General features: G+C 42.7%; 1 pseudogene; it reads left to right on the forward strand.

Annotated features, from left to right (window-relative positions):
- Window positions 1-21,814: 21,814 nt before the first annotated feature.
- Window positions 21,815-22,573, forward strand: LOC147458265 (uncharacterized; annotated as a pseudogene).
- The last annotated feature ends 351 nt before the right edge of the window (window positions 22,574-22,924 follow it).

Below are 22,924 nucleotides of genomic sequence, written 5' to 3' on the forward strand. Positions count from 1 at the left end.
TCAAGTATATGTAATGGTAGCAAGAAAATCTCAAACAGAGAGAGTTTTGCTACCAACCGTTGCTCTTCTCCATCGTTCAAAAGCAAAGGTGGGTATGGATAGGCACGACCATGTGATGACCAGAACCGCGCCAAGTCTTTGCTTTCTGAGAGTATCAAATCAGGTCTAAACATGGGTTCTTCGGAGAACTTCAACATGGCTTAACCACTGGAAACAGCCTAGTGCATCATGGTCCAGCCCATTTGGCATACATATGGATCAAGGCATTGCCAAGAGCGTGTCTTTTTTCAACAACCCCTGAGTACCAATATACACCCAGTGATTACGGAACACTAGTATAGCCGGCGGCTTTTCCGCCTCTCTCAGTCGTCTCTCTCTCTCTCTCTCTCTCTCTCTCTCTCTCTCTCTCTCTCTCTCTCTCTCTCTCTCTCTCTCTCTCTCTCTCTCTCTCTCTCTCTCTCTCTCTCTCTCTCTCTCTCTCTCTCTCTCTCTCTCTCTCTCTCTCTCTCTCTCTCTCTCTCTCTCTCTCTCTCTCTCTCTCTCTCTCTCTGCGTCACTGTGCTCTCGGACGCTGCAGGCTACACCCGCCGGTTGAAAGAGGATCTGACGCATGGAAGGGGGGAACCGGAATTCCCTCCCCCTTTATTTATTACTATTAGTATAGATGCCCTTGCTTTGCGCACCCTAGAGAGAAGCCCTCGCTTCGCTTCACATTCGCCTGCTCAACACAGCCCAGGGCGTTCTTACAGACTTCATCCCAAAAGTGAAGCTCCTCAAGCACTCTTTGTGCTTTAGAAAAAATAACACGTGGTATACATGTCAACCAAGGCATTCCCATGCATGACATCTTTTTTTAAGAGCCCTTCACCAATAATATCAATGTGCATTTTTTTGCCCATATCAGCATCTTATGTAGTGCCGCATGCCTTCAACATGCAAGCGTAGATGATTGCATCCGGAGAGATACCCTCACTTTGCATCGAGTCAAAACAGCCCAGTGCTTCCTGGCCCCAAGCCATTGCCAAGCACACCGTCTTTTTTCAACATCCCTTCACCAACAATATCAATGTGCATTGTTTTTCCCATATCAACATCTTACGTCATTCCACATGCCTTCAACATGCAACAGCATGCAAGCATAGATGATTGCATCTGGAGAGATGCCCTCACTTTGCATCCATTCAAAACAACCCAACACTTCCTAGCCCTACCCTACTGTAACAGACTTGGACACTCCAAGTCGAGAATCTACCGCGACACCACAAATAAATACTTCAAAACAGTTCACAGTTCACAGTTCACAATTGATTCGTCATTGGCTCGGCGGAGTTCCATGCCTAGAGATATTGGCCCCAAAGACTGGCGCCCCTTTTGGTATTTCTGTTTACATTAATCTACAACTCAAAGTACAAGAGAGCCTTCCGATCTCACTCTCAAACTCTGCATCCAGATGCTCTGCAGAGTGGGAGCCCAAAAACCCTTTTAAAGATTTTACAAGGGATGCTAAATGAAGAGCCCAAAAGCTTCCAAAAGCTGTCCATAAAAAATGCCTCTAAAACGTATTCACAAAAATAAAGAAACTTTTAAATATAAAGCTCCTTCTCTCTCTCAAGCTTGTGTGGAAGTAAAAAGCAACAATTGCGTAAGATTCTAGCCTGAGCTTTGCGTAAGAAATTTTCCAGCCTTGCATAGCCAAAAACTGTCATAAGCTGTCCATGCAAAAGGTTGTACGGATTTGGCCCTATCCGTACCATTTTTGCCAGCCACGTCAGCATTGCTGTGGTCTCAATTTAGCCAATCCTTGCCAGAGTATGTGGGTGGACCATGGGCAGCCAAGCTGGTATATCTATACCGACAGCAGCCACGTCACCAGTTTGTGACATAGCCCCCTCTTGAAAGCATTGTAATCACCCTCGATTATGCCTACAAAACAAACATAGGCCATAAATTGTCTTAGGAGACACTGACTGTTAGTATCGACACACTAGGAACACACATCTAGCACATGTACCAATCGGCAATCACATCACAGGACGTCACTTGACATCACAGGACGTCACTTGACATCACATGACAAATCACATTCAACATTCATTCAAGATCTCAGACCATGATTTATCGGCAATGCAATTAGCAATCGCATCTAGATCCACTTAAGACCTCATAGATGCCCAATTGACTAATCCCTATTGCAACCATGTCTATCGAGATCATTCAGACTAAAATGCTACAGTCGTTTCTTCTATCAGTTCCTGCACTTAAAAATAAGTCAAGAACAAATCAGTTTCATATTCGGGAATTCCATTTCATAAATTCATACTATAGAATACTATTAGCTCTCCGTATCCCTGAAGCTCAAAGAGACATCAGTGACTCTAGTATCAAAATCGAGGCATCTGTTGACAAAGGAGCGGAGTAACTCCCCTCTTGTGCAAACCCACTACACCAAATCTCTGGCCAAGCTGAATTCGGGGTTCCATTTGGAGTAGACTATGCTAACCCAAAAGCTTCAAGGTAAATTTTCACAATGTGAGGAGTATCCGCTAGGTCCTCCTCCTCCATCCACTTTGCATCCAATGCAGGATAGTTCTTGAATTTAACCAAGAACTACCTTCTTACTTTACCCTTATTCTTTATGTCCTTATGTGCCAAAATCTATTTAGGAACAAGGATCTCCTCATTTTCTTCCACTTCGGGTTGCTCATCAGGCTCCCCATCTTCAGGCACATCACCTTTAAAAGGTTTCAAGAGACACACATGAAATGCATTGTCAATCCTCCAAGTGTCAGGGAGTTTTAGTCGAAAGGAGACGTCGTTGATCTTTTTGAATATCTGGAAAGGTCCGTAGTATCACATACTAAGCTTTGGAAAAAGCTTCTCCTTTCCCTTCTTCTTTCTAAGGCGTGCCTTCTCAAAACATAAGAGCACCCAATCATCCTCCTTCAAGTTTAAATCGCGACGATGGCGATCTGCTGCCTTTTTTTGTCTTTCCTGAGATTTTTGCAAAGCCTCGTGTACCTTGGCAAAAAGCCGTGTCTAAGTCGCGTGTGTACTCATCGGCTTCAAAAATCTTACCTTTCGTGCTTAGGAAGGGTGGAACCTTCGTAGCACCTTCAACAATCTCAAGTGGCGCCTTCCCCGTCAAAGAGTGTATCGTGTTTTTGTAGGCAAATTCCACCAAAGGTGGATACTTTTCCCATTGACTCTTCTTATCCGAGATATAAGACTTCAATCAATCTAAAACCACGGAATTGGCAATCTCAGGTTGCCTGTCAGTGTGCGGGTGGAATGATGACGAAAACTGCAACCGCGTGCCAATGTTCTCCTAAATTGCCTTCCAAAACAAACTCGTAAATCTGGGGTCCCTGTCGGAGACAATCGTCTCGGGCATGCCATGTAATTTCAAAATCTGGGCCACAGACAGTCTCGCTAAGTGATCCGGCTTAACTGTTTTCTTCACTGGAATGAAATGAGCCTGCTTGCTAAACATGTCAATAACAGTCCAGATACCATCGTGACCACTCTGTGTTCTTTGGAGATAAAAAATGAAATCCATTGCAATACTTTCCCAGAAGCGGGTGGGTAAAGGCTGTAACAATCCCTTTGCTTTATGCCTATCAAACTTGACCTTTTGGCATACCAAGCAACTGCGCACAAACACATCCACATGCCTCTTGAGTCTCGGCCAAAAGAAGTATTTCTCTACCCCTTTCAAGGTGGTAGCAATGCCGCGGTGACCCGTTGTAATGGAAATGGCCTATGAACTTTGAGAGTAGCGGAATTAGGAAATTAGATGAAGTACTTTTGTGAGATTACTTTGTGATCATAGTGGGTGAACTTAATTGATGGTAGCAACATAAACATGGTACTTAGTTAACTTGGCATAAACATGGTACTTAGTTAACTTGGCATGAACAAAAGAGAGAGTTTAGAGAACATGACAATAGTTGAGGACCGGATTCATATGGATCCGGTCCCACCTCCAATAGGCATTTGTATGATAGTTTCTCCAATCAAGAGAGGCTTGGTACAATAATATCTTTGTGTTCCTTGTGACCTAGGTGATGCAATGAAGATGGAAAGATTCATGCATCACAAGCATAACATAAACTTTGTAAAAAGCATTAACTATCCCAAGCTTCAGTCGCAAGGCCTCAAACACCTTCGAAGGTGAAGAGAGCTAGCGGGGAATAAGGATAGGGAAGAGGAAACACAAACATTCCATAGGAGAAAGAAATAGTTCATCACTTATCATCACTCTTCTTGCTAGCATACATAATAGCATATTAATGAAGATGGAGAAGATGGCAAGCTTAACCATTGAAGCATGGCTCTTGGTTGGATTTGCATTCCATAGCCAAGAGTGTTGGTGTAGTCTCACTTCTCACAAGGTTGGAGAAGGAGATGGAGTTCCTCAACTTTCACCAAGTGAGAATGATCCATGAGTGTGTGTGTGTGGTGTATATCCCCCCAACACCCCCTTTGCTTTCTTGGGGCGAGTTGTAGCTTTTACACATGTTTCAAGCTCATTGGACCCCTCTCCCCCCTAGCCAATCACATGCAACATGCATTCAAGTACATGGGTAGTCTTTGGACAAGTGTCCTTCTTACCCCTTAGAGGGAGAGAGCTTGCAAATATCTATATATTTATTGGATGTAACTAGAAGCTCATTGGACCCCTCTTTAGCCCAACCAATAGCATTCAAGCACACCATGTGGTTAAGCTTAGGGCGAGTGTGACATGTGTCCCATGCGCCCTTTGAGAAAGGGGTGCCCTTTGCATGAGTGAAAGGTTAAGTCAAAGATTCCCCTAAATTTGGGACTTTCATGCATAGGAAGCTTCTCAAGCACCCTCCTCATTAAGTTTGTAGGGTCTCTTTTTTACTCAAGCACCTTACCCCCCAAGCATGGGAAGCTTCTCAAGCACCTTCCTCATTAAGTTTTTAGGGTCTCTTTTTGACTCAAGCACCTTACCCCCCAAGCATGGGAAGCTTCTCAAGCACCTTCCTTATTAAATATGACAAGCACCTCAAGTACCTTAGTCATCAAGCATGACAAGCACCTCAAGCACCTTAGTCATCAAGCACGCACCTTAGTCATCAAGCACGACAAGCACCTCAAGCAGCTTAGTATCCAATCACGCACCTTAGTCATCAGGCACGACAAGCACCTCAAGCTTAGGTCAGGCTCCCACTTCAAGCTCAGCCCTAGCTTGCCTAAGGTCAAATGACTTTATTACACTAACCATTGAAGGTCTTTAATGAAGCTACCCCTAAGGTATTTTAAGCTCCATTAGATGCACATTGCTCTTTGATAGACTACCTCCTTTTGGACCCCTATTGAGATGTAACCATCTCTCCTCTTGGTCCCCTACTGAGGTAGGTCTAGAATCACTTATTGCACATTGATCTTTGATAGACCATCTCCTTTTGGAACCCTATTGAGATGCAACCATCTCTCCTTTTGGTCCAGGGTTGAGATAGGTCTAGAAGCACATGGCTCTATTCTAACTCTTGTTCCCGTTTATCCGCCCACATTAAATGATCATCTTAATATGAGAAGATCATTTGGTAAAGTTAGATATTATATTTTATGACCTAACCTCTCTCTTGAAATCATAGTCGTCCTCGACTATGAGGTAGATAAGATAAATCCTAGTCATTAGTCCATGTTTCTTAGTGGATAAAAGATCCCTTTTTACCCTATGACATCATTCCAAGATGGATGACTAGTCCATTTGGTGCTTGGGAGACGTAGCTTCCGCAAGCATGTCTGCTCTTTAGTCCATATCATACTTCCAAAGTAGAGTGACAAGTTCTACTTGGTGTTTGTGAGACGTGGTCACAACAAACATAATCCTAAGAATGCATACTATTTAAATTTGTGCACAATAAAAAGAGTACTAGTCTTATAATACAAAAACATTGTTCATTTAAAATGCATTTTAATATGCTTATTTTAAGGCATCATTGTAAGCATGACAAGGTTCATATTATCCTTAATTTAGGTTCTTTGCATCCATCTAGCATCTTTAAAAGAATAATTCTTCAACTTAATAAGATATCATTAAATAATCTTACCGTTTCTTAAAACCTTGTCTTCATGTCATAGGTTGGACTCAGATTGAAGTACTTCTTCTTGATCTTCGATTTTTGGAGGGTCTGCAACTATTGCTTCTTTTGATGGAGCTCCTTTGTAAGGCTTACATAGGCTCTCATGGAAAACATGGTGCATGAGCCAATGGTTGGGCAACTTTAATTGATAAGCTATCTCATTGATTGGCTTAAGAATTTAAAAGGAACATAGTATCTTTTTGCTAGTTTAGCATAATACTCTTGGTGGCCCATAGTATGCCTTAGATGAGCCTTGAGAAACTTTAGCAAGACCCAATCATTTTCCTTAAAGGCTAAGGCTCTTCTGTGCTTATTAGCAGCAACCCTTTTTGCCTTTGCTTTGAGATGGATATAACCTCTTTAATCTTTGGAAAATATTCTTGTGAGTCCTGGCTATATTCACCAGTAGTAGCGAAGATCTTCCCAGGTACTTTAAGTAGTAAGGGACTTTGGATCTTCCCCCTTTAACTTAAAAATGTGCTTTCCCCATAGAAATATGTACAATGTCATTGTACACATACTCTATAAGAGGTAGGTACTTCTCTAATTGAGAACGTTGATCCACTTCCATGACATAGGCTTTTAGTAGATCAAGAATCGTTAGATTAGTTATTTCACTTTGGTCATCCATTTGTGGATGATAGACCAAAAGAAAAATTTAATCTACTTCCTCGATTCTCAAAGAGACCCTTCTAGAAATTACTGTGGTCATTCTAGGATCTTTGTCTGACACTATGAATGTTGGAAAGCCATGATGCTTGAAAATTTGAGATCTGAAGAGGGTTGCCATTTGATGTGCCTTAATAGTTTTTTTGACTGGCATAGAGTGTGTTTTCTTGTTAAGCCTGTCGACTAAAACAATCCAAGTTGCTTCCCTCGATCAAATTTCAACTTTTGATATACCACGCATTTTGAAACATACTCTTGTATGTTTACTTTTCATGGTAGAGCAAGAGAAATACATTTCTACTCCTCGAAGAGTAGACTATGGAATCCCTGTTTGCCCCACACAAGAAGAAGTATGGAATTCATACATGACTTTCTTATTGTATGGGTGGTTAACACATAGCCTATTGCCATTTGGAAGATAACCGTCCTTCAAGGTGAATGGTTCTTTTTCTTCCCTATTGCAAAGGATGTAATTACATACTTAAAGTCTCAATCAATAGCATACTCATCTATCATAAAAGATAGATCGTTGTGAGTTGCTATAGGCACCACATTTACTCTTGGTCGTTGTGAAAGTGCATCGACCACTTGATTGTGTTTGTTAGCAATGTGAACAATATGAAATTTAAACTGAAAAAGAAAATTTTCCCACCTCATTTGTTTGTAGGAGAGCTTGGTTTGCATCATGAAGTTCTTGAGGCTTTGTGAGCCCAATACTCACTTATCGAAGTTGAGTCTTTGACTCTCATATGCTATGGCATGCCCTACTTGAAGCAAAATAGTTGCAAGGCAATCACCACAAGCATCACATTGAACCTCAAATGGCTTTGAGAGATCTAGTAGTGTGAGCACACATTGAGAGATAAGATTCTCCTTAAGCTTCTTCCAAAGCTTCTTACACTTTTGCAGTCCATGAATACTTAACGTTCATTTTTGTTAAGTCATGTAATGGGCTTGCTATTAGCAAGAAATTTTTTTAATGAAGCATCTATAGTATGCACACATACCTATGCATCTTTGTACCTCCTGTAGATTCCTTGGATTAGGCCATCCTTTTATTATCTCTAATTTTGTTGCATCCATATGGGTGCCATCTTTAGAGATAATGTGACCTAAATATTGAATCTCTTGTAGGAAAAAATCTCTTTTCTTTTTATTATTGAAAAGCTTATTCTCTCTCACAACTTGAAAGATTACCTGGAGGTGTCACTTGTAGTCCTCAAGAGAATTTGAATGGCCTGAAGATTCTTTTCCATCATGAGTTTGAATGCGTCTGGAGAATTTGTCAGGCCAAAACTTGTAAATTATCATATAGACCTTCTACCCGCGGCACGGGATATCTATTTTTGATAATAATCTTATTTAGTGAACTATAGCCAACACACATGTGATACGCGTCGTCTTTCTTTTGCACTAAAAGTAATGGTGAAAAAAATGGAGACGAGCTAGACCTCACCATCCCTTTTTCCACCAATTCATACACTTGCCTCATGATCTCCTCTTGTTAAGCTTGTGAAACTCGATAAGGAGGCTTGTTAGGCGGTGAGCTTCCTGATAGGAGATCACTTGCATGGTCATTATCCTTAATTTTAGAGGTATCTCACTAGGGATGTCATCAATGAAAACATCTTGGAATCCATTTAGAAAATTAGACAACTCTAATTCCTCTTGATTCCCTTTATTGCAGGGATATGGTGTTCCCCAACTCATTAGCATCTATGTACATGCTCTTTTCCCTGTAGGTGAAGTAGATTCTCCTTTAAGCAAATTTCATGTTGAAAGCCATGCGGTTAAACCATGGTGCCCCAACATTAACATTCTCATGTTTGAGAGGGGAGATGAAGAAATCCTTTTTGTCCACATAGCTTTGGACATGAAGCCGTAATTCTCCAATTAAGGAAGTAACTGAGACGTCTTGTCCCTTGATAGCTCCATTGGCTTTCAATGCATCTCCCATCTCGTGGGCTTGTATGCCTAGCTTGGTGGTCAACTCCGTGGATATGAAGTTGTGAGTTGAACCAGGGTCAAACAAAATAAAGGCATCATGCTCTTGCATCTTTCCCCAAGCATAGGAAAGGATAAATCCTTGGCAATGAGCATCCTCTTTTGGAGCTTCAAACATAGAGGCTCTAGGAGTCTCATCGCGGGGAATTCTCTTGGGGCAAGGACGATAACCATGGCCTTGCTCCCCACACTTAAAACATTTGTAGTCCTTACGAAGAGCTTCTAGCTCTTTAGGAGAGAGTTTATATTTACCTTTGTAAACTCCCTTCTCCTTGGATCGATTGTTGTTGTTGTTGTTGTTGGAATGGCCTTGGTAAGAATTTTAGGCATTGATTTTCCTCTTGGCATCACTTTTGTATTTTTTTTCCATGGGCTTGACATTCCGTCTAGCCCCTTGTTGGATATTGATGCAAAAAGCAATCATGGTGTGGTGGATTACTTTGGTGATAGATCTGGGCCATTGAGAGTTGACATACTCGGTTATTTCTTTGGGTAATCCCGCACAGAATTGTTGCTTTTGCTCGGCGAAGTCTATCTTTTGAAACACAGTAGCCTTGAGATGTAAATCCCAAAACTTGTCCACATATTTGTGGATAGACTCATGAGAGAGAAGCTTTAAACTTCACCATTTGGTAAGCACTTGGTCCTTTGCATCACTTGCAAGGAATTTCTTCATGATGAAAACTTGTAGAGTTTTTCATGTCTTTGGGGCTTCGCCGTTGCCACAAAGTCTAGCCCACCATTGACGAACCAATTTTTGGAAGTGCATAGCTACATGGCATAGCTTGGAGGACTCTGTGAAGCTCTCGTCTCCAAAGGCCGCATCAAATTGTTGGATGAAGGCCAATACTTTGTTGGTAGCACCAAAGGTGCCATCATAGGTGAGAAAAGAGATACTCTTTCCTCCCTCTTTGAACTTCTTTAGCTTTTGTGACCTTCGCCATGTAGGGTAAGATTTGTGACATCCTCCCTTTTTGTATTCTCTAGGAGAAGAGCCATAGCTTTCATCGGTAGAGGAGGAAGGTGAAGAAGAAGGAGAAGAGGGTGACCTCTTTCTTTCCCTTTTCTTCCTTTATTTCCTCTCTTCCCTTTTGGAGTGACGAGGAGAAGGACTATAGGTTAACCGTTTCCTCTTGGGAGGAGTTGGCGATCGTTTAGTCCGCCTTCTTTGTGGAGCCACATCTTTGGAGGAATTTAGGGATTCATTACTTTCTTGATCTTTGGATTCCTCCTCTCGTATGGGAGAGAGTCTTTTTTTGGGGGTCTCATCAAGAGGCCTCCTAAGCTCTCTCTCCTCTTTGAGAGGAAAGGAAATCCCATAAGCACGAAGTTGTTGAGTAACTTCAGCTTCCAAAGCAGGGTTGCCCATAGCTTATTGCAACCTAGTGACAAGATAATTAACAAACATGGGGGCATCATCATTAGCACCTTCATGTGCAAAATCAAATTTATCAATGTTCATTCTACTCTCTTGGTTATTGTCAGCCATGTTAATTAAACTTATTTGTTTACTTAGTTTATGCTTTGGAAATTCAAAACCTTAGTTGCTACTCCTCTTAGCCTTTGAAAATAGGCACTTAAGTATCTACACCAACGGCTCGAATTGGTTAATTATAGAGAGTAGTGGAGTGAGTCTAACATAGCAAAGTTGTCGAGGGATAGCTCTTTTCAGCTTTCTTATGGCTCAATAATGGTAAAGCCATAGGCAAGTCTAAAAAGACTCCATTATTAAGACCAAAGCTCTTGAGGTGTGCACCATATCCCACATAGTGGGCTCAACAAAATCGATAATAGATCCCAGTCCCACTTACCCTAATATAATTAACAAAATCAACCATTGATAGGCTACTTAAGAACCTCTCTTCTTAAGCAAGAAAAGAGAAACCAAATGCTATGATACCAATGTAATGGAAATGGCCTATGAACTTTGAGAGTAGCGAAATTAGGAAATTAGATGTACTTTTGTGAGATTACTTTGTGAGCATAGCGGGTGAACTTAATTGATGGTAGCAACATAAACATGGTACTTAGTTAACTTGGCATAAACATGGTACTTAGTTAACTTGGCATGAACAATACTTTTGCAAAGAGAGAGTTTAGAGAACATGACAATAGTTGAGGACCGGATTCATACGGAGCCGGTCCCCCCTCCAATATGTTGAGATGTCGAGCTCTACATCTTGAGGTGGCATCCACTACAGGTCTTGGCCGCTTACGACATTTACTCACTCGCGCCTTAGGTGACCGACACGGAGGATCTCTGCCAGTGATTCTACAGCTGGACTACACTTATAGTGCCAGCCTAGTACTCTTCTAGCGAGTTCACACTTAGTGACCGCATGTACATATGTGCTACTTTTCAGTTTTAGCACTTAGTCATTTTTTACTCTCTTTTCTATGAGAAGGAGAAGAAGCTTCCATCTCTGTGTGCTTTGTGCTTGTCTTGTGTAGCTCTCTTGCATCCTCATTCTTTACATGGTATCAGAGCCTAGTGCAGGCAAGAGAGGGTAAGAGAGCAAGAGCATCACAATCCCTTCGTTCGCAATCCACGACCAAGTTTCTGAACAGGTCTCCAAAGTGCAGTACACAAAGATTTACTGTACAAGTACTGTGGTTGTATGTACGCTTGATTGTGGACACTCGTTGAGTGTAGGAAGCGTTACAGGTATCACGATACGCAGGTTCAGCAAATTTGCAGGTTTTTGCAGATTGCAGCTATTTTGTCTTAGTGTTTCAAGATGTCTGACAGTTTCAGTCAGATTGTTACTGAGAAGCTTGAGAAAAATAACTACCCTGCATGGAAGTTCAGAATAACAAATTTCCTAAAAGGAAAAGGTTATTAGGACTATGTAGAAGGAGACAATGAAAAGGAACCAGAGATTCCCGAGGCAAATGCTACAGCAAAACAAAGAAAAGCTTTGAGGGACTGGCAACAAGGCCAAAGAAAAGTGATGTATTGGCTTTCTATGAGCATCACAGATGGCATGATGGGCTATCTACAGGATGCTGAAACCCCCGCCATTGCATGGAAAAACTTAGGCAGAGTGTTCGAGGTGAACACCAAGGCCAGGAAGCTTCAACTAAAGTCGAAGCTAAATCAGGTTAAGAGGAACAACCTCTCCATCAATGATTATGCCTTGAAGATCAAGAGTATCATTGAAGCTCTTAGATCTATTAAAGTCTCAGTGGAAGATGATGACATTGTCCGTGCATGCTTGGATGGTCTAGGAGATGAGTATGTACATTTCAGGTCTTCCATGAATACAAGAGACGACATCCCCGTGTTCCAAGATTTGATTTCTATGCTTATTCTTGAGGAGAAGAACCCTGGTCTTGACACATCTTCTTCTCATGGCAGAAATAGGTCTGAACAGGCCTTCTATTCTAACTCCAACAAATTAGAGGTCGTGGTCGAGGGCCAAGTGGTTGCAGGGGCCAATTTCGAGAAGGTCAATCAAATCAAAACAATACATGTGGCAGGGGAAACCAGTCTCAAGGAAGGGGGAGTCAAAGACGTCGTGGTGCAAGATCAAGTAGGCAGCAACATACTGCAGATAGCAGAGAATGTTGGAATTGTGGTGAAAGAGGTCACTTGTCACGTGATTGTCCAAAGGGAAAAGCAAGTGGAAAGAGAGAACAGGATAACTATGCATCTACTAGCAGAGATGCAGATGACAGCAAAAGCGAGCGCATGTTTGTTATGCAGCATATAATGAATACAATGACTGTAGAGAATTCCACCCAAGATGATGTTTGGTATGTGGATTCAGGTGCCTCTAATCACATGACGTCTCGTGGAGAGTGGTTTAGATATATGCGCAAACCAAATGTGTCAGGCTATGTGCAGACAGGAGACGACACAGCTCACCCCATTGCTCATGTAGGGGACATACCTCTAAATACAAAGAGTGGGAAATCAAAGTGTTTAGCATATGTACTTCATGTCCCAAACATTACAAAGAATCTTGTTTCTGTTGGACAAATGGTTGAGCAGGGTTTGCAGGTTCGTTTCAATCCGAATGGCTGTTATGTAGAAGATTTCCAGAATGGCTGTAAGCTGATCACAGAGGGCAAATGTGTGGGCAGAATGTTTACGCTGAATGTAGACATGCCTGAGGTAAAAGTTGCATTATTTGCACAGGGCACAAGTGTTGTGGCTGATGTTGACATTTGGCACAAACGCATTGGCCATGTCAATGAGCAGAGATTGCGCAGCATGCAATCAAAACAGATTGTAAAAGGTTTGCCCAAATTCAAGGTGGATGGTATGCATAAAGTCTGTGCAGCATGCCAGTTTGGAAAACAATCAAAGGGCTCATTTCCACATGAGTGCAATGTATGTAAAAATCCACTTGAGGTGGTGCACACAGATGTTTGGGGTCCAACCAATACTGCAAGTATACATGGTTGCAGGTATTATGTCTCTTTCATTGATGACCATACAAGGAAAGTATGGGTCTACTTCATGCGTAACAAAAGTGAAGTGTTTGATCACTTTCAGGACTTCAAAGTCATGATTGAGAAGGAGACAGATATGCAAATCAAGACATTGAGGTCAGATGGAGGGGGAGAGTACTTCTCCAATGATTTTTCAGATTTTTTGTGAATGCATGGTATACGCAGCAGTTTCCATGCAGATATACTCCACAGCAGAATGGGGTCGCAGAAAGGAAAAACAGGCACATTGTAGAGGTTGCACGTGCATTGATGAATGAGAAGAACATGACTCATCATTTCCTGGGCTGAAGCTGTAAATACAGCTGTGTACATTATGAACAGGACACCTACAGCTGCGGTGCATGATGTAACACCCTGAGGAAAAGTTTACAAGTACAAAGCTTGATTTGGCACACTTGAAAGTGTTTGGCTGCATAGCTTACGTGCATGTACCAGATGAGTTGCGTAGAAAATTGGATCCTAAAGCAGAGAAATGTATTCTTGTGGGATATTCCCTTGAACAAAAGGGGTACAGGTGCTACAATCCTACTACACGAGAATTACGAGTGAGCAGAGATGTAGTCTTTGATGAGATGAGCAGCTGGTACAGTAATGCACATGGCACTATTGGGTCTGATGTAAAATATGATGTGGTTGTACAAAATGTGAGGCCACAGTCACGAGTTTTGAGTGGACCACAAGAGTCCTCTTCTCGTGGCTCTGTTGAGAAGCCATGGAATGGTAGACTACGTACACAGGTTACTCCACCAGCAGGTACAGGAAATGTATCACGAAAAGGAAAGGAAAAGGTTGATGAACCTCCCTTTATGGCTGATGCATCATCAGGTTTTTCACATGTAGACATGGATTCAGATGGTTCTGAACAAATTCTTGCTGAGGAATTTGGAATTCCAGCTGTCAGGACACCTAGTGTAAGGAAAGTACAAGAAGATGCTAGAGGGCAAAGGAGTGACCCAGGACCGCGTAGATCTAACAGAGTGAGAAATCTAGTTCAGAAATTGATGTATGATGGGTATCTAGCACATCACCAAGCCTACATGGCTAAGGTGATATAGGATGTGGAGCCCACATGTTTTGAGGATGCAGTTGGAAATGTGCATTGGGATGATGCAATGAATGAAGAGATAGCTGCATTGGAAGCAAACGACACATGGGAGTTGGTGCCATTGCCAAGTGGCAAGAAAGATATTGGTTGTAAATGGGTGTATAAAACCAAGCATAAGGCTGATGGTAACATTGAGCGTCACAAGGCAAGGCTGGTCGCAAAGGATTATGCACAGACGTATGGCATAGACTATGAGGATACCTTTGCTCCGGTGGCAAAGATGACGACTGTGAGAGCTGTCATAGCAGTGGCTGCATCTAGAGGATGGATTATGCATCAAATGGATGTAAAGAATGCCTTCTTGAATGGTGAGTTGCAAGAGGAAGTGTATATGGATCAGCCACCTGGTTATGTCGATCCACGTTACCCAGATTATGTATGCAGGCTTCTCAAAGCTTGGTATGGTTTGAAGAAGGTCTCTAGAGCATGGTATGACAGGATTGCAAAGTATCTTGTCAGTATTGGTTTTAGGAGAGCTCATGTTGATCATTCACTCTATGTACGTGACAGTGATATGGGGATTGTGGTCATTAGCATATATGTAGATGACCTTATTATTGTGGGTGACAAAGCTATGGAAATTGACCATGTGAAGGGTCTTCTCAAACAGGAGTTTGAAATGAAAGATTTGGGCGAGTTGCGCTACTTTCTTGGCATTGAGGTGATCAGGACTCCAGAGGGTGTATGGCTATCACACAGAGACAGTATGCTTTGGACATGTTGTCAAAGTATGGTATGGCTGATTGTAAGACAATTTCTATTCCCTTGGATGTGAATGCAAAGCTGAGTGCAGAGAAGGGTGATGTTGTTGAGGATGTCAAGATGTACAGGAAGATTATGGGTAGTCTAATCTACTTGACTATCACAAGGCTAGACTTGATCTACACAGTAGGCTTGGAGAGTCAGTTCATGCAGCTTCCGAGGAAGCCATATTTGGATGGAGTACGACGCACACTTCGGTATGTGCAAGGGACTCTTGACTATGCATTGTTCTATGCAGCAGATGCGCCATTAGCATTGTATGGGTATACAGATGCAGATTGGGCAGGTAGCATTGTTGATAGGAGATCTACAAGTGGCTTCATGTTCTCTTTTGGGAGTGCTGCTGTTACTTGGAGCAGCAAAAAGCAGCCTACGGTTGCTTTATCGAGCACAAAGGTCGAGCACAGAGGTCGAGCACAGAGGCCGAGTACAGAGGTGCAGCAGTTGCGGCGTGCAAGGTAGCTTGGCTATGCACATTACTTGAGGACTTGGGAGTGCAGGTGGACCAGCAGATTTTCATCCATTGTGACAACCTCAGCAGCATGCAGTTGGCTAGGAACCCAGTGTTCCATGCCAGGACCAAGCACATAGAGGTCCATTACCACTACGTTCGAGAGCGAGTGTTGGCAGGCGACATCGACCTGGTCTATGTCAGCACAGAGGAGCAAATAGAGGATATCTTTACCAAGGCCCTTGGAGCTGAGAAGCTTCGACGTTTTCGGACTATGCTTGGACTCTGCGACATGCAGAGCTCGAGGGGGAGTGTTGAGATGTCGAGCTCTACATCTTGAGCTGGCATCCACTATGGGTCTTGGCCGCTTACGACATTCACTCACTCGCGCGTTAGGTGACCGGCACGGAGGATCTCTGCCAGTGATTCTACAATTGGAGTACACTTATAGTGCCAGCCTAGTACGCTTCTAGCGATTTCACACTTAGTGACCGCATGTACATATGTGCTACTTTTCAATTTTAGCACTTAGTCATTTTGTACTCTCTTTTCTATGAGAAGGAGAAGAAGCTTCCATCTCTGTGTGCTTTGTGCTTGTTTTGTGTAGCTCTCTTGCATCCTCATTCTTTACACAATAGGCATTTGTATTATAGTTTCTCCAATCAAGAGAGACTCGGGACAATACAATCTTTGTGTTCCTTGTGACCTAGGTGATGCGATGAAGATGGAAAGCTTCATGCATCACAAGCATAACATAAACTTTGTAAAAAGCATTAACTATCCCAAGCCTCAGTCCCAAGGCCTTAAACACCTTCGAAGGTGGAGATAGCTAGCGTGGAATGAGGATAGGGAAGAGGAATAAGAAACATTCCATAGGAGAAATAAATAGTTCCTCACTTATCATCACTCTTCTCGCTAGCATACATAATAGCATAGTAATGAAGATGGAGAAGATGACAAGCTTAAGAATTGAAGCATAGCTCTTGGTTGGATTTGCATTCCATAGCCAAGAGTGATGGTGGAGGCTCTCACTTCTCACAAGCTTGGAGAAGGAGGTGGAATTCCTCAACTTTCACCAAGTGAGAATGATCCACAAAATGAGTGTGTGTGTGTGTGTATGGTGTATATCCCCCCAGCACCCCCCTTGCTTGCTTGGGGCGAGTTGTAGCTTTTACACATGTTTCAAGCTCATTGGATCCCTCTCCCCCCTAGCCAATCATATGCAACATGCATTCAAGTACATGGATAGTCTTTGGACAAGTGTCATCCTTACCCCTTAGGAAGAGAGAGCTTGAAAATATCTAGATATTTATTGGATGGAACTAGAAGCTCATTGGGCCCCTCTTTAGCCCAACCAATAGCATTCAAGCACACCATGTGGTTAAGCTTAGGGTGAGTCTGACATGTGTCCCATCTTCCCTTTGAGAAAAGGGGTGCCCTTTGGGTGAGTGGAAGGTTAAGTCAAAGATTCCCCTAAATTAGGACTTTCATGCATAGGAAGCTTCTCAAGCACCTTCCTCATTAGATTTTTAGGGTCTCTTTTTTACTCAAGCACCTTACCCCCCAAGTATGGGAAGCTTCTCAAGCACCTTCCTCATTAAGTTTGTAGGGTCTCTTTTTGACTCAAGCACTTTACCCCCCAAGCATGGGAAGCTTCTCAAGCACCTTTCTCATTAAGTTTGTAGGGTCTCTTTTTGACTCAAGCACCTTAGCCTCCAAGGATGGGAAGCTTCTCAAGCACCTTCCTCATTAAGTATGACAAGCACCTCAAGTACCTTAGTCATCAAGCATGACAAGCACCTCAAGCACCTTAGTTATCAAGTACGCACCTTAGTCATCAAGCACGACAAGCACCTTAGTCATCAAGCACGACAAGCACCTCAAGCTTAGGTCGGGTTCCCACCTCAAGCTCAGCCCTATCTTGCTTAAGGTCAAAGTACTTTTAACACTAACGATTGGAGGTCTTTAATGAAGCTAACCCTAAGGTCTTTTAAGCTCCATTAGATGCACATTTCTCTTTGATAGACTACCTCCTTTTGGAACCCTATTGAGATGTAACCATCTCTCCTCTTGGTCCCCTGCTGAGGTAGGTCTAGAAGCACTTATTGCACATTGCTCTTTGATAGACCATCTCCTTTGGGACCCCTATTGAGATGCAACCATCTCTCCTTTTGGTCCCGGGTTGAGATAGGTCTAGAAGCACATGTCTCTATTGTAACTCTTATTCCCATTTATTCTCCCACATTAAATGATCAATTTAATATGAGAAAATCATTAGGTAAAGTTAGATACTATATTTTGTGAAACCTGTAAAAGGCAGACAGTGGCATTCGGTCATAACCTTTTCCCTCAACGGCTGTGTAACGCAGAACATGGTTTTCCTCATCAAGTAGCCATCCCCGAATGGAATATCCTGCTATTGTCTGTCCATCACATATCCGTGTGAATTTCTGCAAAATCTTTATCCGTGGCATATTGATCGACCATATCCTCGAAGCTCCTATGGTGTATCGCGGAAATAGCCAGAACCAACGGCTTTGGAGACAAAGCATCTGCCACCAAATTCTTCGGTCCCTGCACGTGGACAATCTGGAAGTGAAACTATGACAAGATGTTCACCCACCACATTTGCTTTCTGATAGCTTCTTCTATGACAATAAGTAGCGTAAACTCTGATGGTCTATAAAGACAGTAAAATCCACTCCGAGTAGGTAGTGCCGCCACTGAGTAAGAGCATGGAAAACTACCAAAAGCTCTTTCTCATAAATTTGTGATGTCAATTCCAGCCTTGAGAACAATCGGCTCTCGTAGGCAATGACATGGCCTTCTTGCATTAAGACCGCACCCAGACTATGACCACAAGCATCACCATATACTTCAAATGACTTCTACAAGTACAGCAAAGTCAAAACTGGTCCCGTAGTGAATTTCTCTTTCAAAGTCTGAAAGGCTGTCACCTCTGTGGGTCCCCACGAGAAAGGGACTCCTTTCTGTGTCAAGATATGCATAGGGGAAGCAACCTCTGCAAACTTTCTAATGAGCCCCCTGTAGTACGAACACAATCACAAGAAGCTTCTAACTTCATGGGCATTCTTCAAATCGAGCCAATCACGGATAGTCTCTATCTTGGCCGGATCCATTTGCACTCCTGGTGTGCTGACACAATGTGTCCCAAAAAGTGTATCTCTGGTAGGATAAATTCCCTTTTCTTCGCATTAATCACTAACTTGTGATCTCATAATGCCTGAAAGACTTGAAGCAGATGATCCCTATGTTCTGCGTCATCCTTGGAGAAAACAATGACGCCGTCAAAGAAAGTGCCAACAAATAGTCTATACTCTCGAAAAATCATGTCCATCATCCGGTTAAATGTCACAGGAGCATTGGTTAAGGCAAAAGGTAGCACCAAAAACTAAAATAACCCAAAAGTCGTCCGAAAGACTGTCTTGTAGACGTCTCCCAGCACGATTCAGATCTCATGATATCCACTTTTCAACTTGATCCTGCTAAAGCATGAGGATCCCTGAAGTCGATCAAGTATATCATCGATTCTAGGAATCAAAAATCTGTTCTTGATGGTGATTTTGTTGAGAGCTCTATAATCGATGCACATTCTCCAAGATCCGTCTTTCTTTAAAACCAACAACACTAGAGAGCAATACGGTGAAGTACTAGACTGGACAAGACCCTTTTCCAAGAGGTCTTTCACTTGGTTCATAATCTCTTCGTTCTAGGCTCGGCTCACACGGTAAGGTGGCCGGTTCGGTGGTGTGCTTCCAGGTATCAAATCAATGGTATGATCTTCAAGACGAGTGGGTGGTAATTCGCCTAGCAGGCCGTCTGCGAAGCAATCGGCATGAGAGTGGAGAATATCTTGGCGTTCTGTAGAAAAGAGCTCTAGTATCTTTCGCAATAAGTGTCCATTGTATCCTTCTTGGTCATTCGAAAATGGCTCCACGCAGTTTGTATATCGCATTCACACTCTCAAGTCAGCCAAGAAGAACTAAGAAGCCTTTTGAATTTTAGCCATTTAACTCGGGCTGTCATGTTTAATAGAAGTGTGGACCACCAAGTTCGAGCATTCCCCTTAAAGTAAGAGGCAGCTCTCCGAATCTTAGAGTGCTCTGAGTAACGCCCTCCTGAGAAGGCTATGTCAAACTGCTGTACAAAAGACAAAGCCTTCGAAGCATCTCTATAACCAGAAAACGTGTCAAATTTAATTGACTGCCCACCTTGCTTAAACTCTCGGACTTTCTTGCTTTTGTCTTCCAGAAAGTCATACTGGTTGGCTTTATAACAATTCTTCTTTTTTGCATAAAAGATGTTGTCATCAGAGTCCGAAATCTCTGAAGACGAGTCCTCTGTAGAACTATCAACCACGAGGCAAGATTAAGGCTTCTTTGCCTTTTTCTTACCCTTTCCAAAGCTTTACTTTTTGCTTCGCTTTTTGCCTTTTCTGTCTTCTTCGCTCGAGTCAAAGGAGCTAGAGGAACTGTAAGAAGAAGAAGAAGAACTGTGTACTCCTTCAAATTTAACAGGCTTCTTCTGCTTTCTTGCCTTTTCAGAAGTAGACTAACGACCCAAATAACCTGGGAAGTCAGCGCCTTTCTTCTACTTTTTGTCGTGCTTTTTAGCTTTGTTTTGCGCGTCAAAAAGCTGAGCAATTCTTGCATCAACCACCTCTTTTAATTCTTGCTTTGTGTACATCCTGGGCGTAGGAGGTTTCTTGAGAGCCGGTTTGAGGGGTGGCTCTGTGATCTTCTTCCATTGTGAGTACACCTCATCGAAAGAGGTCTCGCTCATATATTTTGCAAATTTTGGGTCCTTCGCAAAATTAATCATCATCTTTGTTGCTTCGCCAATCACTCGTTGACGCTCCATCTCTTCGAGCCCCGCCTGAGTAGTCCGAGGCGGGCCATACTCCTCACGTGAATCTTCATTGTGATCTCTTCCCGCATCGCTGGATGCTGAGGAAGTCGACTGATCTTTGCCTGAAGCCATAAGTGCCACGGAAAAAAAAAGGATCCGATTTCTCGTAGAAGAGAAATCGGTCGTGCTCTAATACCACTGTAACAGACTTGGACACTCCAAGTCGAGAATCTACCTTGACACCACAAAAAAATACTTCAAAATAGTTCACAGTTCACAGTTCACGGTTCACAATTGATTCATCACTGGCCCCGGTGGAGTTCCATGCCTAAAGATATTGGCCCCAAAGACTGGCGCCCCTTTCGGTATTTCTTTTTACATTAATCTGCAACTCAAAGTACAAGCGAGCCTTCAGGTCTCACTCTCAGACTCTACGTCTAGATGCTCTGCATAGTGGGAGCTCAAAGACCCTTTTAAAGATTTTATGAGGGATGCTAAAAGCAGAGCCCAAAAGCTTCCAAAAGTTCTCCATAAAAACTGCCTCTAAAAAGTATTAACAAAAATAAAGCAACTTTGAAATATAAAGCTCCTTCTCTCTCTCAAGCTTGCGTGGAAGTAAAAAGCAACAATTGCGTAAGATTCCAGCCTGAGCTTTGTGTAAGAAATTTTCCCAGCCTTGCGTAGCCAAAAACTTTCGTAAGCTGTCCACGCAAAAGGCTGTACGGATTTGGCCCTGTCTGCACCATTTCTGCCAGCCACATCCGTACCATTCTGCCAGCCACGTCAGCATTAGTGTGGTCGTAGTTCAGTCAACCCTTGCTAGAGTATGTGTGTGTACCATGGGTAGCCAGGCGGGTATGTGTGTACCGGCAGCAGCCACATCACCAGTTTGTGACACCTACCCACACTAGGCATATCCTACAATCAATGCACTCCAAGAGATGAAATTCCAAATGTAAAGCTCCTTACTCTCAATGTCTTTCTTCAATCTCCCTTGACTAACAATATCAACATGCATTGTTTTGCACATATGAACGTCTTGCATAATGCCCTCAATTCGCAGCCAATCAAAATAGCTCAATGTTTCTTGGCCTACCCCTTTCGGACATATCTCTCAATGAGTGCTCTCCAAGAATTGCATTCCGAATAGAAATCTTGCGAAGGACTTGTTTGACTCTCACAAGTGCACTTGACGTACATAGGGCATTTATTGACAGATCCTACAATAATCAATGCAAAGGTTGTTCAAGAAGCTTTAACACTTGGGGAGCATCTCCTGAGACATCAAACAAGTCCAAGGTTTTTAAGGATGTCAGCACTATATCATCATACAATGATGATTATGATGGTGATGTGAGTCTACGGAGCTACAACAATCACTGTATGGAGTACGTGGGTAAGAGCCAGAGGAAGCTCAGAGATCAACTACTAGATGCAAAAGATTGTGATGCGATTTAGATGTTTTCCAACAGTTCGAGCGCGCTCACTTCTCAGACATCTGTTTGTCAAAGCTGGGTGCTGCCAATTTCGAAGAGTGGGAGCAAGCGATCGAATCTCAATGATGATTATGAGAGTTTACATGGCCTCATAAGTGTACCCTCATGGTCGAGGATGTATAGCAATGGAGAAGAAGGATATGGGAAAGAGTTTGTCATTGTGGCATCTCCGTCCAAGAGTCCAGCTTCATTGAATACTTCAAAGCAAGATTATGCCAAGGAGGAGCGGATATCTGAGAGCATTAGGTCGAAAGAGGGCCAGAAAGACGGCAATGAGAGCATAAGAAGTGACGGTAGAGTCGCATGTGCGTGGGTGAGAAGCCCCACTAGCACAAGGAGGGATATGGAGAAGATTATATAGTTAGTATAACATCTTTGATTGAGAGGGAGGATGCGGCCGGCGCAATGTTGTCGAATTGTGGGCCTTTTGCAGGTGTCGAGGTAGAGAACCGGAGGCAGGTCCTCACAACGAGAGGTCGATCAATGTTTATGGCAGCATTGTCATCTCTTGGAAATGGATAGATTGTACAGTAAGCTAGTAAGCTGAACAAGGCCAAGGAATTCTCAGCGAAATTGCAGCCGGATTGGATGAGCTCAACTCATTGTGCCCCAACCCAATCTCGGCTGCATACCACCATGTCGGCTGGAATGGCACCAGACAAACCATTGCATTTACTGAAGAGGTAGAGCTCTCGCATATCTGTACAGTTTACTATATAGAAAAATTTTACTAGTATATGGAGAAAATGGGAATTGGCTTGTTGTCGTAGATAGGAAATGCTTCACTTTCTCTACTTTGGACTTTCAATATTTATGTATATCCAAAGTAGTGAAAGTATATGGAGAATATATATTTTTTCCTATGTAAGGAGCTTTTAAAAGTTCCTTGTGCACCCAAGCAAATACCATCCCACTCTTAGAGTGAATTGATCCCATTACAACCCCCCCCCTTTCCCCTTTAATGCCTTGTGTTACTTAGTGTTGAAGGCGGAAGAGC

Source organism: Adiantum capillus-veneris, chromosome 5 (assembly GCF_014529385.1).
Source record: "Adiantum capillus-veneris isolate H3 chromosome 5, ASM1452938v2, whole genome shotgun sequence".
Lineage (NCBI taxonomy): Eukaryota > Viridiplantae > Streptophyta > Polypodiopsida > Polypodiales > Pteridaceae > Adiantum > Adiantum capillus-veneris.